The sequence below is a fragment of the Mesoplodon bidens genome (genome assembly GCF_964165515.1).
Source record: "Mesoplodon bidens genome assembly, chromosome: Y".
In the NCBI taxonomy this organism is placed as follows: domain Eukaryota; kingdom Metazoa; phylum Chordata; class Mammalia; order Artiodactyla; family Ziphiidae; genus Mesoplodon; species Mesoplodon bidens.
In genome coordinates, this window is record NC_138180.1 from 50,141,752 (window position 1) to 50,159,687 (window position 17,936).

A 17,936-nucleotide genomic window follows, 5' to 3' on the forward strand; every position below is an offset into this window, starting at 1 on the left:
ATTACACAGGTGTGACCGTTTTCTGTGTCATTTGTGTCATTCTTGACTATTCCAGGAAAACATTATCTTATTACTCTTGTACCAATGCCTTAGAACAGAAGTTGATCTCTATTCAAAACGAGTCCATTCGTATTAATATACATCTTCTTCCTGCTCTAGTTCCACATGTATGCAAATCCACATATGTTTACATGTCACATGCAAAGCACAATTGGCAATACTTTCCCTCTCCTCTCAAGGAAGGATAAAAAAAAATTGAAATGATGATTTTAAAGAAAAGATTCCAAAATAAACCTTGAGTTTGAAAGGATACAAGAGAGTAATGGTGCTAACAATATTTTGGTCAACCTCATCTTACTTAAACTGAAATTATAAACCATGTTCCGTTCACCAGAGAAGTTCTATTTCCCTGCTGGTATAGCTGGTACAGGTCACTAGTAAGACAGAAGGTTCTTTGCATCAATAAACAAAGCACATCTATGCCAGTTCTTATTTTGTCTCTACAGTAGTAAACTTCTTTCTTTTTAAATATAGATTACCTGAAGTATAAGGTATAAAGTAGGAAGTGAGGTCGTGTGTGCACACAGAACAAGCATACAAGGACAGAATCAGGAATCAATCAACCATTCTGGGAATATAAACATCTCTATAATGTATTTTATATATGTATATATGATGTCTATATATTTACATATTATACAGAGGGGTTATATATAACATGTATATATAAAACCCTGTATATGTCACATATAATGCTATACAAACATACCTCATTTTATTGCACTTTGCTTTATTGTACTTCACAGATATTGTTTTGTTTTGTTTTGTTTTTTTACACATTGAAAGTTGGTGGCAACCAAGCTTCAAGCATGTCTATTGGGGCCATTTTTCCAACAGCATTTTCTCACTTCATGTCTCTGTGTCACATTTTGGTAATTCTTAGAATATTTCAAACTTTTACATTATAATTGTATTTGTTATGGTATCTGTGACCCACATGATCTTTAATGTTGCTGTTATGACTTGCTGAAGGCTCAGATGATAGTTATCATTTTTTAGAATAAAGTATTTTTTAATCGAAGTATGGACATTTTTTAAGACATAATGCTATGGCACACTTAATAGACTACGGTCAACTCTAAACATAACTTTTATATGCACTGGGAAACCAAAAAAACCTGTTGACTTTATTTAGAAATTCACTGTATTGTGGTGGTCTGGAACTGAACCCACAGTATCTCTGAGGTGTGCCTGTATATTATATGTATTATATATAACCATTTACATTATATAAATATATTAAAAATTATAAACTATAATATATAAATATATATATTATATAACCTTACATATAATATATAACCCCTCTCTATCATATATACTTTATGTATTATATATATACATCTGTATATGTATGTATGTATGCCTGAATATATATGTGTGTGTGTGTATCGTGTGTGTGTGTGTGTGTGTGTATATATATATATATATGCATATATACTTATATATATAAGTACCCTGGAAATAAGTTTATAAAGACTTAGGCAATAACGGTGGGAAAGTTGCTGCAAGTTCATTTAAAAATGAACTCTAGGGGACTTCCCTGGTGGCGCAGTGGTGAAGAATCTGCCTGCCGATGCAGGGGACATGGGTTTGAACCCTGGTCTGGGAAGATCCCACATGCCGTGGAGCAACTAAGCCCGTGTGCCACAACTACTGAGCCTGTGCTCTACAGCCCGCAAGCCACAACTACTGAGCCTGCATGCCACAACTACCGAAGCCCACGCACCTAGAGCCCGTGCTCCGCAACAAGAGAAGCCACCGCAATGAGAAGCCCGCGCACCACAAGGAAGAGTAGCCCCTGCTCGCCACAACTAGAGAAAGCTCACGCGCAGCAACGAAGAGCCAACGCAGCCATAAATAAACAAACAAACAAACTCTATTTGGGGCCACTTACTGGGATCCAGTGTCTTTGGTTTTCATACAAAGGCAGTAGCTAATGGGTTTCTCAGCCTCAATGAATGTACTGAAATTCAGGAGCTTGAACCCTTTTTAAAAAATCAGGGCCATTTAAAAGTCATTTCGGCTCATCATGTCCAGCAATGAAATAATAACTAGCAAAGTATTTTTAAAAATCAGATGGAAAGTCAGAGCATATTGCCACACAGTATATGCATCTTGCATAATTAATGGTGTTTTGGGGGGTCTAAAATAACAGAAGGACAAGAGCATTGTAGGGCCTGGGAGCAGACTGCCACCCAGGAGGATTTTATTTATTTTTTATTTTCATTTCTCAGGTGCAAAAATTGAATTAGAGGAATGTACAACCTTCTTGTTGGAAAATACAAACTTGAACATCTCTCCTTAAAGCGTAGAAAACACTTCACCCACAAAACCAATGGGGTCCATCTCTGTGTCTCTTCTAACTAAATTTCTATAATGATATTTACATGTATGAAAAGGTACATACTAGTAAACTAGTTATGTGAAAACCTCATTTAAGTGATTGACATTAACCTGGAATTCATGAGAATTCAAGTTCAACTGGTCTGAAGTCTACTTTTGTATCATTGAAAGGACAAGGTTCCTCGGGCACTTTGGAGTATAAAGTAAGATGGAATGAGACTAGCTAAACAAGCTACCTGGCTCACAGTTAGGTGCCTTCAACTTTCAGAGCCCCTACCTACTCCATGGCTTTTTTTTTTTTTCCAGATTTGTTCATTTGGAAGGATTCCCCACCTCTCCAGTTCCCCATGAAAACCTTGTTTATCTCTGAAGAATTTTCTCCTCATCCCTACAGGGAGCCTGCTATGCCTCTCCTATGCTTCTAAGATGGCACAGACCATATACTACCTTGGATTTTAGTATTCGAAGAGCCTGATTTATCACTGCCTTAGATTTTAAGCACCTTACAGGTTATTCATATTTGTATCTCCAATAGTGTGTGGTAATACAAAGTAGTGTATATTAGTATTGCACTAATAATTATTATCCTACATAATCATAGTTCTATTTTATTTTCCCCATTGTACTGATGGAGCCAGTATGAGTTAGTATTGCCTGATCATCTACCTGGCGTAGGCAGGTATTGCATTTAGTGTTGAACATGTCAGGCCCATGGGAACACGAACGTTATATCAGAATGTAGGTTAGAATCGTTCAAGGTTGCTGCACGCATCAGAGGCAGCTATGGTACCTTATAGATTATTTCTCAGGCTCCTTCCCGTTCTTGTGAATCAAATCCAGCCCCTATAGCAATGGGTCCTTCTCTGGACCCTATTGTTTAATACCTTTTTATGACATGTCTCCCCAACTCGCCATACTCCATAATTAGATTCCAAATGGAAACATGAAGAATTCTCTCTTCCAAGAACCCCGGATTTAAAACTGTATAACATTTTTTTTTTTTTTCTGTATTATCGTACAATCTGTTCTCCCGATGGTTAAGTTGGGTTCTTGCTTTTCCTGGCGTTACGTGAGGAAGTCAGGATTAGGGGAAATTATAAACTCATACAAGTATACATTCACTTGTTCTTAAAATAATACTCTGGCTCTTTAAGTACTTTTTAAAAATCCCAACAGGGTCATTCTTTCTTCCTTCCTTCCTTCCTCTCTTTCTGTCTGTCTGTCTCTCTCTCTCCCTCTTACTCAGGACTTCACTTCTCTAGGATCCGTCCGTGCAGCAGTCTCAGAAAGTGGACCTTTGCTTTCTGTCTCCTGCTCCTGTGGCCCCTTTTTCTCATTGCCACCAGAGCAGTTGCCCTAAAATATAAATCTGATGATTCCTCCCCTACCCCCTGCTTAACATATGTTTTTGGTGCCCCACTGCCTGCTGGATAAATTCCAGCCATTCAGCATGGTATTCAAGACCCTCCATAAATAGGTCTCAGAGGAATTCTTCACCCCCTCGTCTTATCTCTCTTCTTTTCACCCTCTCTACCCTGCCCATCCCCAAAACCCTGTGTATTCCATATCCCCACATACAGGTTGTCACTGCTGTGCCTTTCTCTGTGCTGTTTCCATGTTTTTTCCCCCAACTGCTGCACCTGATGCATGTTTATTTACCATTCTGTTACCCATTCCAAGCTTGCACTGCTCACCGCACGACAGGCCCATAAATCTAGAGAGGAAGTGTTGGGGCAACGAATAAGGACTTTATTCGGGAAGCCAGGAGACTGAGAAATGTCCCAAAGCACCATCTGACCGGAGGTAGAGTAGAATCCAGTAGAATAGAATCCAGGCTTCTTTTTTTACTAAAACGCGAGGAGGTATTGACCGGTTGTGGTCACAATACAATGTTCCAAGAAAACTTCAACAATTGTTACTTTCTTTCTTTCTTTCTTTTTTCAATCTGCACGGGCCACCGCTTGTGGGAATCTCAGTTCCATCACCGGGGATTGGACCCAGGCCACGATAGTGAAAGCGCTGAGCCCTAACCAGTGGACCGCCAGGGAACAGCCCACAATTGTCCTTTTCTGTTCCGCAACTTTTTATTATGCCTTTAATGGTCAAGCCTGCAAGGCAGAGCCTTAAGAATGCGGTGTCATGTATATTTCAGGCTCTAGGCAACATTCTTCTACAAAAGATGCACAGCCAGCCTGCCTAAGCACAGACAACAGAGCACAAAGGTTAGAGCGAATGGAATAGATTGAACAGGGAGGCAGGTTGGTTCTTCTCTGCTACGGTGCCTTCTCTGCTGAGAGCACTCTTTCTCTGGAGACTGTTTTCTCCATCAGTTCCATCTGCATGGATGCCTATGACTTCATACGTCATAGGTACTTTCACACCTTCTGGTGATCACTTTTTTCTTACGCTGTTGGCTCCCTTATCCACTAGACGGTATGCTTCTTCAAAAATAAATGGATGAGTGTTACTCACAAATGCATTTTTAGCGCTTAGGATTATGCCTGTGCTCAAGAGATACCTGATAAGTGTATAAATAAATCAGTGAATTCACACTTTCTCGGCAAAGCCAGTGACTTTCTGGCCTGCTCTAAGTTATTGTGTTTAACTCAAGTCTCTGCTTCTAAACTCTACTTTGGGAAGAATAGATGTCTATATATAGAGAGAGACATCTATATCTGTCTATATCTATATTTTTGTGTCTACAGTTATGTGTGTTACTAATTTGGGGGGAAAACTACACTTATTAGCGATACTATTATGTTATTGGATCTTAAATAATTATTAAATGATAGAAGAAAAATATATATTTATATAAAACATATGTATATTTCTTCTATTATTAGATTATATATCTATTTTGTGTATATATAACTGATGAAAACAGCATTCTCTCTGTACCTGTATGTATGGTATATATAGACATCTTTTTGGTGATGCATGTTTTCCTGCCTGTTATCTCATTTATTTGTCCCAAGGAACCACAGAGAGCTATTTTCATCACTGTTTAAAGGATCTGTTCCCTAAGGTTCACAGAACCTAACAGACTTTCCAACAGGTGAACGCTAGCAGGGTTAAGACACTCGACCTGAAACTAGGTCCCCTAAATCAGCGTTTATCACCTTCCCCACTATTGGCTATCTTCCCCAAGAGTCCTTCTCTTAAAACTCCTGAGGAATCGCTAATTGTGCCGTCACACCAAATAATGACAGCAGGTTGGATGCCTGAGTTTGCTGCCTAAATGCAGAAGCAATTGTGACAATGTCCTATGGATGGAAGACATTATGTTTTTCCTTCAGTAAGTAAGTCCACAGTCCCGTGAAATAAGGTTAAGAAAAACAGACATTTATTTGGAGCTCCTTGCATGCCTAGTCCTGTATCACATATCACATCACAAGGATATCACAAGGTGATTACTTTTGTCTTCTCCACGTTACAGAGGCAGAAACCCAGACGAAGTATTTAAACACACAGCGAAGGTCATATGCCACTTGAACCCAAGCAGTCTAGTTTGAGAATCTGTGTTCAGACTGCCACAGCACTCTATAGCCTTCCCTGATTTATCAGAGGGGAGCTTCAGACATCACGCGACTGACAGCCAGCTACCTCTAACCCAGTGATAAATACCAGGTCCTATTACCAAATTCTGAGTTGGCTGGAAAAGATGAAATCCTGGATCCCAAAAGTGAAGAGGGGTATTTCAATAGAACTGGCAGATGCTAGAAACTTCTTCAATAGTTCATTCATCAAAACCACTACTGTATAAGAAACAAACAGGGGCTTCCCCGGTGGTGCAGTGGTTAAGAATCTGCCTGCCAGTTCAGGGGACAGGGGTTCGAGCCCTGGTCCGGGAAGATCCCACATGCCGCGGAGCAACTAAGCCCGTGTGCCACAACTACTGACCCTGCGCTCTAGAGCCCACGAGCCACAACTACTGAAGCCCATGCGCCTAGAGCCTGTGCTCGGCAACAAGAGAAGCCACCACATTGAGAAGCCCACGCACGGCAACGAAGTCCCAACGCAAAAAAAACCAACCAAACAAAAACGCCAAAAGGTATTAACCCATCGCCTGGGCATAAAAGAGGTTGTGTCCTTTACAGGTCTTCATTCTAATTTTGCTAATTTATCTATCTATCTATCATTGTTTCCCAGTACAAGCCGAATACCATCCAGAAACAGTAACACATCTGTCAGCCTGACCCCCGGGCAAGAGCTTGCACTGCTGGCACGCACCCTTGGATAGCATAGCCTTAAAGGGTTAAAAGTGTTTGCAAATACGGCAGCGTGTGTGGTGTCCCTGAAGGGTATCTGGAGAGCGCAGGGAAGCTTTCCCGTGCGCTCTGGCACAGTGGCCCAGTGAGAAGCGCGCTCACCTGTTCCACCACCCCGGCGGCGCCGGAATCTCTCTGTTCCAGCTGGTTTGCACTGGGATTAGCTGCTCTTTGCATGCGCTTGTAGCCGTGGATGTGGTTTCTGTAGCGATGGGGCCGACCGCGGGGATCTATTGGCTGCTGGCTTTGTAAATTTCATTCAGTTTGGTCCAATAGCAGAGGGGGAGCTGGGAGCCATCAGGACCTCTCGCTTCAATCTCTCTCTTTCTTGCAGACGGGTCTCTGTCTCTACATACAGAGCTCTTATTCAGACGTAACGCGGCTCTTCCTTCTCCGACTGTGTTCCTGTTTCTTCTCCCCCGTCAGACTACGACAGAAACAACGAATTTCCTGCAAACGGCAGTGTCGGTGGTCCTCGCGTTTCTTCGGGGGAGCAAATCCAGTTGGGATTCGAGAAAGCCAAGGCGCTTGGACTTAGTACATCCTCCTGAATCATAGCCTCGGTCCCTGGAAAAATCTGGATGCATAAAAAGAACACTTACAGCCGATGCAGCTTTTCCACGGCTAAGGTAGGTGCCGTTTTAAGATGTGTCTGGGTTGTTTTTTTTTTTTAAAGCCTATTTAACGTTTTGACTGATGTGTGCTTCCCAGCAAAAGATGATAAGCCCGACTGCTAACGTTTGCGCTCCACTTCATCCGACATTTAAAAAAATTGTTTTTTTTAATTTTGAAAATTTGGATAGGAGTTTTTCTTCCATCGGTCGCTCCGTTTCTTAGGTGTGGGTGGGAGTGTGGACATATATGTACGGCGTGTCCTGTGCAAGCTTCGTGCACATCTCTACAGAAACAGTACATTTTTTTTTCTCATGACTTAAAAAAATTGGGACCACCGTGGTTTGGAAGCGTTTTGCTGCAATCAGCTATTTGAACGGCTCTGGGGCCGTGTGTGATGTGTTTACAAAATAGCGCTGTGTTACATACAAATAAACAGAAGTGTGGCGGACACAGGAAGAAAAAAAAAATACATCTGCAGTACAGGGAGAGAAAGAGCAAAGTGCCAGATCTCTGCAAAGCAGGACTGGTGGGGAAGCCAGGAGCACTTCTGGAAACTGTGAGCCATCACGGGCTTTTTTCTCCTCCTCCTTCTTTAAGGAAACTGTCAGCTACCACCTCCCCGGGTGCATTTTTTTGGGTTAACCAGAGAGAAAAAGGGAAAACAGGCTTGGCTGGGTTTGCATTAAGCGATTTTTTTCCCCCTCCTTCCTCTGCTGGCCTTGAATAAGATGACGGCTTGTGTGATGCACGAAATAACGCACGTGATTGATTAGGACCTGGTTGGGCTTTGCTGGGGAGCGACCCGGGCGCGCTGGAGACCCCGGGTGAAGACGAAATAGCTTAGCGCCGTTTCTGCAAAGCTGGGGAGCGGGCCACCTGCCCTCCCACGGCCATCCGCCCTTCAGCCGTGCGTGTGGGCTGTGGGAAGGCAAGCGGCGGGACATGGAGGGCGCGAGGAGGAGTGAGGGCGGTTGGTGGCGTTGCTGCTTCGGGAGCCTTTGGGTCTGGCCTGCACGTCTGCGCGGGGCTCGCAGCTGCCGCCCGAGCGCCGTCCCCGAGCTGCCCGCTTCTCCCCGAGGACCACAAAAGTTGGCAGCTGCGGGGACCGGCGCTGGGCGCCCTAGCCGGGGTCTCCGGGGATGCGGACCCCCGTCGGTGCCCACGGAGAACCCTCGTTCCGGGAGCAGAGCCCGCGGGGCGCACGGCGGGCCGGTCCTCTCGCCGGAGGCGGGGGGCGGAGGTCCGGGGACTCGGTTCGGAGGTGCGGACCACCCGCAGAGCCTTGGGCCACGTAACAGACAACCCTCCCCCCCTCCCTCGCTCCATCCCCCCCCCCCCCCCCGCCGTATCCCAAAGCTCGCAGCCGTCCCGCGCTTTGGATCCCGCCCGGCTCCTACGCTTTCCCAGCCGATTGCATCCCGACCCCCGCCGCCGCCCCCTGCCCTTTCCCGCGCGGCTCGGCCTGACCCCCGTCCCGCTCCAGCGGGCCGAACAGGCGTGCCGCTCGGCCGCAGACGGTGCGGGGGTCGCGGGCCGGCGGCGGCCGGAGGAGAAGCCGAGGTCCCGGCTGCACCCCGACCCCAGCCCACGAGTGTTCCCTCCCTTCCGCTCCGGCTCTCCGGGAAGCCCGCCGCCTCTTCAGGGCGCGCGGGCACCGTTCAGTCTCCCAGACGCCCCCTCTTTCCCCGCCCGTCCCCGACCGCACCCCTCCCCTCCCCTCCCCCGGCTTCTTCGCCCCTCCGAGAACCGGTAGGTTCGATTTCTCCGCCCGGCCCCCCCGGGCGGTGCGCCCCCGGATCCGGGCCCGGGGCCCCGCGCATCCCTGGGCCCGGCGCACCATTCCGGCGCCTGCCCGCCGCCAGACACAGCATCCTTTCTCCCCGAAGCGGCGGGGGCGGGGGCCGGGGGTCCCCCCGCGCACCCTCGGGGCCTGGCCGGGGCCGCCCTAGGAACGGAAGTCCCCCTCGGAGGGCGAGGGGCGCCCGGAGGACGTCTTCTGCCTCCCTCCCGCCCCTCGCCCTTTTCTGCTTTGTTTTTTTGTGGGTTTTTTTTTTTTTTTTGGCTGCGGGTTTTCCTCTGGTGTGACTCCCTTCTCTGAACCGACCAGCAGGTGTGGGCCTCTTTTCATCTATTTTTGGAGCCACGAGGCCGCTCTCTCGGGCCGGCGGGAGGGGGGCGGGGCGCAGGAGGCCGCGTCGGGGGCCGGGGAAGGCGGCTCGCGCCCGCTCTGGGAGCGCGCGTCGGGAGTGAAGCCGAGAGCGCGCGCGCGCCTGCCGTGAGCCGGGCCCGCGGCTCGCCCTCCGTCATGTGGACCCAACTTGGGAGATTTGGGGTGAGGTGTGTCCGGCGGCGGGTATCGAACTCAGCAGGTACTGTTCTTGCGAGCAGAATCCACAAGGTGGTAGTGTGGATTCTTCCCTTGATTTCCTTTTTTTTTTTTTTTTCCTACTGGGTCAGTTTCGGGGAAACGGCTTTCTGTGCTCCTAGCCTAGGCTGTCTGAAGGGGTCCCCTGGCTGACCCGGCCTCCACATCCTGAGCGCGCTGCGTTTAACTGTTTTGTGATGCGAGGTGGTACGAGCTAGCTCCTTTTCGGAGTCAGCCTTTACCACGATTGGAGGGACGGGACGCAGAGGAAAAAAGAACGAAAAAAGAAAAGAAAGTTTGGGGAGACTTAGTTATATCCTGAGGGAGCAGAATTTCCAGTTTGTGTAGGGTTCTGCAGGCAACGTAGGAGTGCGTGCATAAGGCATCGTCGGTAGGTATATACTTCATCTAGAAATTAACCGGGGTTTCAAGACCTGACTTTCCATCAGAACAAAGCAACCTCAGCTGCTAAGAGAACGGCGTGGTTTGAATGGCGATGCTTAGCTTTTTCCTAGAGAATGAGAGAGCCCGGAGAAGGGGTCCGGTGGCACAGAAATCTACATCTTTCTGGGGGCAGATAGAGGGGCTGGGGAATTTTTCATGCCTTTAGTTGCCTCTAGTGGGCTTTGGAAAGAGGTTAACAGCCGCCCTTGAAAACCTCAGGGTAGATTTCCCTGTGTAGATGCAGCAGAGTGTGTGTGTGGGGGGGGGGGTGAGTGTTTTGGCACATGGCTGCATTCATCCCTTATTTCCAGATTTAAAAAATGTGGATTTTAAAAATGCATCCCTAAAGTAAGAACATAAGAATCTCACGGAGACCTCTGCAAATATTTTTTTTCCTAGATTAAAACTTCAATATTCTGTTACCCAAAGAAATGTACTTGGAGATCTATCTATATATATATCTATATTTATCTCTATATATAGATATATATACGGCAATTTTAAAGAATATTTTCCTTCACATGTAAGAAAATCATGAGGGCCAATAAGTAGCAAGTGGAAAATTACTTCATCAGTTTTAAATTACTGGATTAAAATGACAGGTTTAATTTTTTGGAAACCGGCATGATTTCGAGCAGGGAGTTAATGATAATTGCATTTTCATACTAATGGCTGTGCTTTGATGCCGTTTTCAAGGTGTTTTGACACGTTTTTCTTTGGTGGAAGAATTGTTGCTTTCCTTTGTATTTTTTTTTCCCCTAAATAAAAAGAGTGCTGAATGTACATTTGGCCTTAAACCCAGCTAATTTATACCCAAATCTAAAAATAGATATAAGATAGTTGATAAGTGTCGGTTTGCTACATAAGGTAGATAAAGCAGGTATTTCCATGCTCTGAAATTTACAAGTGAATAGATGTGGGCAATATAAAAGTTCTCTTTTTGGGGCCTGGAATGTAGACCCGCAGTAAGTATGTGGGGTTTTTCTTTATTTCTGAACTTGGCCTTTTCATGTTTTTTCCTTTGTAGTAATTTGTGGAAAGCTTCTTGGTCTCTGTACAAAGATGAGAGTGTTTCCTCTCTATACACATTACAGTGCTTTCAGAATGTGCAACCATCTCTTTAAGAGCTCTTTAGAATATTGGCCTTTGATGCCTGGACCACAACAAAAAAACCCAGGGAGGGTTCTCACAAAAGTAAATATTCAAGTGCACAGAGTCTGGCGTGGCTTTACTGTTCTTCCGTTTTAATTGGTACTCCAGATTCTAAACCTTTATTGCACAGCTAGGTATTGTCAACAGTACAACCTGTTGACAGAATTTATGTGATTCCAGTGAAGCCACCGTATGAAAATATTTCAAGTCCTTTAATGCCCTCACTGTGATGACAGGCTTCTCTGGTTAAAATATACTTAAATTCCAAACCCGCTGAGAGCTGATTTTTGTATGTGAGAGTCAAGGGCAAGGAACAGATTTTTAATATATCAACCACAGCTGTATATTTTCTATAATGCTTTTGATGCTTAACAGTATACACTTATTCCCAAATGAGAAAAATACGCTCAGGGTTTAGTTTAAGTCAGTTGCCCAATTAAAAAAAAAAATATCCTGGATACTGTATCTTTTCAGAAGAGACACTTCATTTGCCGCTTAATTATGTTAAAAAATTCGAAGACAGACTAGGCCTTGGATGTAGCGACAGCTGCTTTCTTAAACTTGTCAGCTACCAGTTTCAAATCAGATATTCCGCTTTGGGCCGGATAAGGGGAGGCAGTGAAAATCTCAAAATTGAGCCCACGTGGTTCTAGGCAATTAGGTCATCTGTTGTGGGCTGCAAGCCATTCATGGGCCATTCACGCCATGAATATTTTCCAGTTTTGTCATTTTTCTCTAAACAACCTACATTTGGCCTTTCAAAGCGTCTTCTGTTCTGTGCTCCGTGAGTGGCGGGATGGGAAACCCTTCCTCCTTTACTTAGGGGCGGGCAGAGTACGACAAATGAATAAGGGAGAAAAAAACAGTGGGACCGCCTAGAAGTTTGAGGTTGGCCATTTATAGGCTTTGAACAAATACCTCTGAGAAGGATTTATGTCTGCAGTGGGTATACGACACAAAAAGGAAATAAAGGGCTCATAAAATGAGCACATGAGTGGAGAACAGCCAGGCCACTTAGGGCTCTGATTTCAGCCTTCAGACCTTCCCTGTTGAGATCACCTGCCCCAGGTGTGTGTGGAACCCCTGAGCGCCACCTGCCTGTGGGAATTGGCCAGTTTCCAGAATGAGCATCTTCTCTGCACCAGCCCCCGCCCCGCCCTGCACTGCCCAGAAGGTGTGCCTGACCGAACAGGAACCAAACCCCAACAAGCGTGAAATGTCTAGTAAGGTGAGGTGTTATTGAATTGATTCCAGAGGAGAAAAGAGTAATCGTATTAGGGAAGAAGTGAGGAAGAGTAAGCCCTACAGGGCCTCCCTGGAGGCAGATCTTTATTTCAGGATCGTATTAATGAAATGGCATATGTGCTTTCATAGCTGTTTGGAAATGAAGGGAAAGAACCTAGAGTTTTGTTTGGTGGTTTTATTTATGAATAGTGACTTACCACGGTAACAGAGCGCTCCTTTTTGGCTGGCAACTGGACCTTCCTGGTTTGATATGTTGCTATCGGTGATCATTTTGGTTTCCAGAGGCTAATCCCTGATTGGATGATGAAGTCATCTTTCCGTCTCGAAGTCATCATCCCAAGGGTATGTTTTTTTCTTTGATTGCTTTGAGGTAAAAACATGTGACACGAGAATCCACTATACTGTACACTTAAACACATGTTTAAGTGCACAGTATAGTCCTGTGGACTGTAGGTCCAGTATCGTACAGGAGATCTAGAAGATACTCATCTTGCTTTATCTAAACTTTATGACCTTTGATTCGTAACTCGCCACTTCCCCCTGACCACCCCCATTCTACTCTTTCCTTCTGTGAAATGGACTCTCTTAGGTTTCTGCAGGCATCCACCCTCATCCCAACTCATCTCTCATTTTTTTTTTTTTAAATTGGAGTATAGTTGTTGTATTTCAGGCGTACGGCAAAGTGATTCAGTTATACATATATATGTGTATATTCTTTTTTCAGATTCTCTTCCCATATAGGTTATTACAAAACATTGGAGGTTCTCATTGTTTATCTATGTTATATATATATATAGTGGTGTGTATCTAATCCCAAACTCCTAATTTAGCCCTCCACCACTTTCCCCTTTGGTAACCATTTTTGCTTTTGTTTGGCTGGTTGGAACTTTGTTTCCGGGTGGGGGGGGCGGTGTTGGCGGAAGAAGCCATATTTTGCCAAGTGCACTTCTTTGAAATGGGGAATTTCACCTCCGATTTTTCTACGTGAAAAAGAAAGTTGGTTAAGCTTTTGGATCCTTTAAAAAAAAAAAAAAGAATCAAACTGAAAGAAACTGTGACGGGCAGTGATGAGAGGTGTATTACCCGTGAGTCGCTGTTTATTTTTGCGAAGCATGGAAAAGATCTCTTTGGTTGTGTTCTTACAGCGGTGATGGGATTTGCACATGGTGTCATGTTCCAGGTTTCATCTATCAGCATCACCAGTGTTTGGTTTAGACCCGTGGCAGGGACGTGGATTATGTGACCTTGACGGTCCGCCAGCTTTGGCTACTTAGCCTGCGGCGTCAAACTGTGGTCTCAGAAACAACCAGTGGGGATGGGGGTGTGCGGGGCACTGGGGAGGTGTGTGTGTGGAGACCACAAGCCACTGAGGTGGCGTGCCTATAGTGTTTTCAGTTTTTTCCTACTCGAGTACCCTTTGTGAATGGGCCAGGTGGTGGGCAGCCATGAACTCATTTTTAAAAAATTTAAGTTGATTTACATAATTCTATTAGTTTCAGGTGGACAGCATAGTGATTCCATATTTTTACAGATTATACTCCATTAAAAGGTATTTTGAAAAAATGACTGTAGTTCCCTGTGCTGTACAATGTATACTTGTGGCTTACCTGTCTTATACATAGTAGTTTGTACCTCTTTTTAATTGAAGGGTAGTTGATTTACAATGTTGTGTTAGTTTTAGGTATACAGCAAAGTGTATTCTGTTTGTCTTCTATGTCTGTGAGCCTATTTCTGTTTTGTAAATAAGTTCATCTGTGTTGTATTTTAGATTCCACATATAAGTGATATCATATGATATTTGTCTTTCTCTGTCTGACTTACTTCACTTAGTATGATCATCTCTAGGTCCATCAGTGTTGCTGCAAAGGCATTATTTTGTTCTTTTTTATGGCTGAGTAATGGTCCACTGTATATATGTGTCACATCTTCTTTTTCCATTCATCTGTCGATGGACATTTAGGTTGCTTCCATGTCTTGGCTATTGTAAATAGTGCTGCTGTGAAAATTGGGGTGCATGTATCTTTTTGAATTAGAGTTTTTGTCTTTTCTGGATATATGCCCAGGAGTGGGATTGCAGGCTCACATAGTAACTCTATTTTTAGTTTCCTGAGGGGCCTCCACACTGTTCTCCATTGTAGCTGCACCAATTTACATTCCCACCAAAGGCGTAGGAGGGTAGTTTGTACCTCTTAATCCCCTATCCCTAGCTTGCCCCTCCCCCGTCTCCTTCTGCACTGGTTACTCCTTCGTTCTCTCTGTATCTGTGAGTCTGAGGAAACACATTTTTTCAAGCAAATAAAGTATGTCACTGTTAACTGCTTTTCTCACTCGAATGCATACTCCCTCATGGCCTAAAGGCATGTAGTAAGAAGGGAAGTGTGTCTGTGTGTGTCTGTGTATATTTATACACATAGGTATGCCCGTATGCACCAGCGTAACCAAGAGCAATTCCTTGCATCAAATGTTTTTTCTCAGCCACAGCAACACATTAGATCAAAACAAAAAAACAAAGTACCAAAATGAAAAATGGGATTTTTGTCTTGGTCATTTTCCATTTCTTCTCTCCATCATTCACCAAACGTAAGTGATATTAGAAAATTCATGATGTAAGTTACCTGAGATGGACCTGAAAAGACTCCTCATTGGAGGGGGAAGACATTAGTTTACAGGGTTGTGTTAGTTTCATGTGTGCAGCACAATGATTCAGTTATACATATGTATACATATTCTTTTTCATGTTCTTTTCCATGATGGTTTATGACAGGACACTGAGACCTAAATAATTTGAGAGTGTATGTTGAGGGGCAAGCAGCTGCTTTCTCTAACTTTCCTTGAAGCTTTCTCTTCTGATTGAGTAAGAGTTTCTTACAAGGTATCATTGTCCAGGTCCAGGGTGAAATAATCTGTGTGGTTGGAGTGATAACACGCTGCCCTTTTATGTCCATCCATATTCCTCCAGGTTACATATTGGGATGGAGAAATTGACAATTTTTGCAAGGATCACACTGGACACTCTTTTTTAAAAAGGCGAAACTAAATAGCCCTTTTATCTGCCTGGTAGGCGATGCAAGCCTTTGTGTCTCTCGGTACGTAAGGGCTCTGTGGAGAGGCTGTCGCCATCGAAAGCTCCTGGCGCAGTCGAAGAAGCATCGTATCAGCACAGCAGACAAGCCCAGAGTTCACTTGCCATGAACACCGAGAAGCTGGAAGTCCCCAAAGTTGAGAAGCTCATAATAGTCTCTTTGTGGTTTGGGGTCCCTCCTTCCCGCACTCCCTTTGCATCCCAATTTCACATGGAGCACTCATCCACGGTGCACCTACCGAGAAGCACGGACACACCCCAGCTCACAGGAAAGCCACGGCAGCTGTGAATTAATGCCAGAGGATTTCCTTTCCTGGGTTGTCAGTTTGCCAATGGGCTCAGGTTCTTTGGAAATAGGATTGCACGTAGACTGCAAACAGACGTAGGTCCCTGACATGTCAGTAGGCTGGCGTGCGGACCCAAGTGGTCTCAGGACAGTTAGAGCCACAACATCACAAAGCTATTTCTTGCACAGGGTCATTTTATTGGCAGATCATATCTAGAAAGACTTCATCCTCTAAACTAGCTAAATTTCATTTAAATATGTATGTATATAATTATTGCTATGTTGTATTTATATATTTATATAACTGTGTATACACTGTGCATTTTTTAAGTTGAAGTTTAGTTGATTTACAATGTTGTGTTAGTTTCAAGTGTACAGCAAACTGATTCATATATATATATATGTGTATATATATATATATATATATACACACGCACTTTTTCAGATTCTTTTCCCTTTTAAGTTATTACAAAATATTGAGTGTAGTTCCCTGTGCTATACAGTAGGTCCTTGTTAGTTATCTATATATAGTATACACTATGCATTTATATATTTGTATTTGCATACAATTTATATAATTGATGAAAGACTCATCAAAACATGCTTTATTCTACTTTATTATTTTTTATAAAAAATATTTATCTATCTATTTATTTATTTATTTGGCTGGGCCGGTTCTTAGTTGCTGTGTGCAGGATCTTCGTTCTGGCATGATCTTTAGTTGTCACATGCAGGATCTCTCATTTTTTTTAGTTGCGGCATGCAGGATCTAGTTCCAGGGATGGAACCCGGGCCCCCTGCATTGGGAGTGCCTAGTCATAACCACTGTGCCACCAGGGAAGTCCCAAGACATGCTTTATCTTAAAATTCATTGGAGAGCCTTTATATAGATAATGAAAAGAGTTCATTTAGCCATGTAATGTATTATATAAATATAATTGTGTATTACGTAATGTATATACATATTTAACTTATATAAGAAATCTATATATATATATATATATATATATATATATATATATATAATTAGGGGCTTCCCTGGTGGCGCAGTGGTTGAGAGTCTGCCTGCCAATGCAGGGGACACGGGTTCGTGCCCCGGTCTGGGAAGATCCCACATGCCTCGGAGCGGCTGGGCCAGTGAGCCGTGGCCACTGAGCCTGCGCATCCGGAGCCTGTGCTCCACAACGGGAGAGGCCACAACAGTGAGAGGCCCACGTACTGCAAAAAAAAAAAAAAAAAAAATTAATACAAGTAGAGCCTACATATATAGATGGATGAATAGATAGTTTGATGTGCATTTTCCAGAAGAAACTGTGTCATATCTGGTAAGACCATTTCCAGGCTGGTCCCCAGAATCTACATTTAATGGTCCACAGAAACTACCTCTTGGCCTTCAAGTGACGTTGAGGAGTTATTAATGTTCCTGTGGTAACAAGCATATTCGAGCCCTCACTGAAACATAATTAGTTGATACTTAGTAAGCAACCTCCTGTCAGTGGAAGCATATGTATCAGGTCAAGCCCTGTATCCTTCCTGCCTGAATGGATGGGCATCTGCTGCCCCTAGAACACAAGACCCAAGAATCTATCTCAGCAGGACAGACACCACAGCAAATCAGTGCTGCCCGCCCCGGGCACGGGTTAGTGGTGGTGGCCGCCATGGCTCTCCATCTGAGCATCTGTGTGCTAGATTCTGTGGGCTAGATCCTGTTGGCTAGGTGTCTTGTGTGGCCTTGCTCAAGATGGGAAATCAATATGGTAGGCCCAGGAACGGAGCTCCTTAGTCTTGACAAGAAAGAAATTCGGTGACTGAGGTACGCACATCTTTTTCTGGAAACTAGCTTCTGACTCCTATTCCTTCTTTCATTCATCACTTTTCTTGAGCATGTCCAAGTTGCAAGCTTGGAAGGAAATTTAGCCCTGGTAATGTTGAGATGATTTAGGCATATACCGCCTCAAAAATCCTTGCCTGTGTGTGAATGTTCATAAATAAGTTGTTAAGATATTTAGTTCACGTGTGTATCACCCCTTCCCGTTTTCTGGTACGTATTACGGACTTTTCCTTCTTTAATCT

The 17,936-nt window shown here is 44.3% G+C and overlaps 1 protein-coding gene across 2 annotated transcripts in view; it reads left to right on the plus strand.

The window, feature by feature from the left end:
- The window catches only part of LOC308609616 (neuroligin-4, X-linked), a 450,486-nt gene that overhangs the window by 108,809 nt on the left and 323,741 nt on the right, over positions 1-17,936 (plus strand). The window contains exon 4 of one of the 2 annotated variants that reach the window (XM_081223341.1): positions 7,101-7,303. The gene's annotated coding sequence lies outside the window, so the exon portion shown is untranslated. Of the gene's footprint in view, positions 1-7,100; positions 7,304-9,409; positions 9,659-17,936 lie in introns of those variants that run through there. The other variant, XM_081223342.1, reaches the window with a different exon arrangement.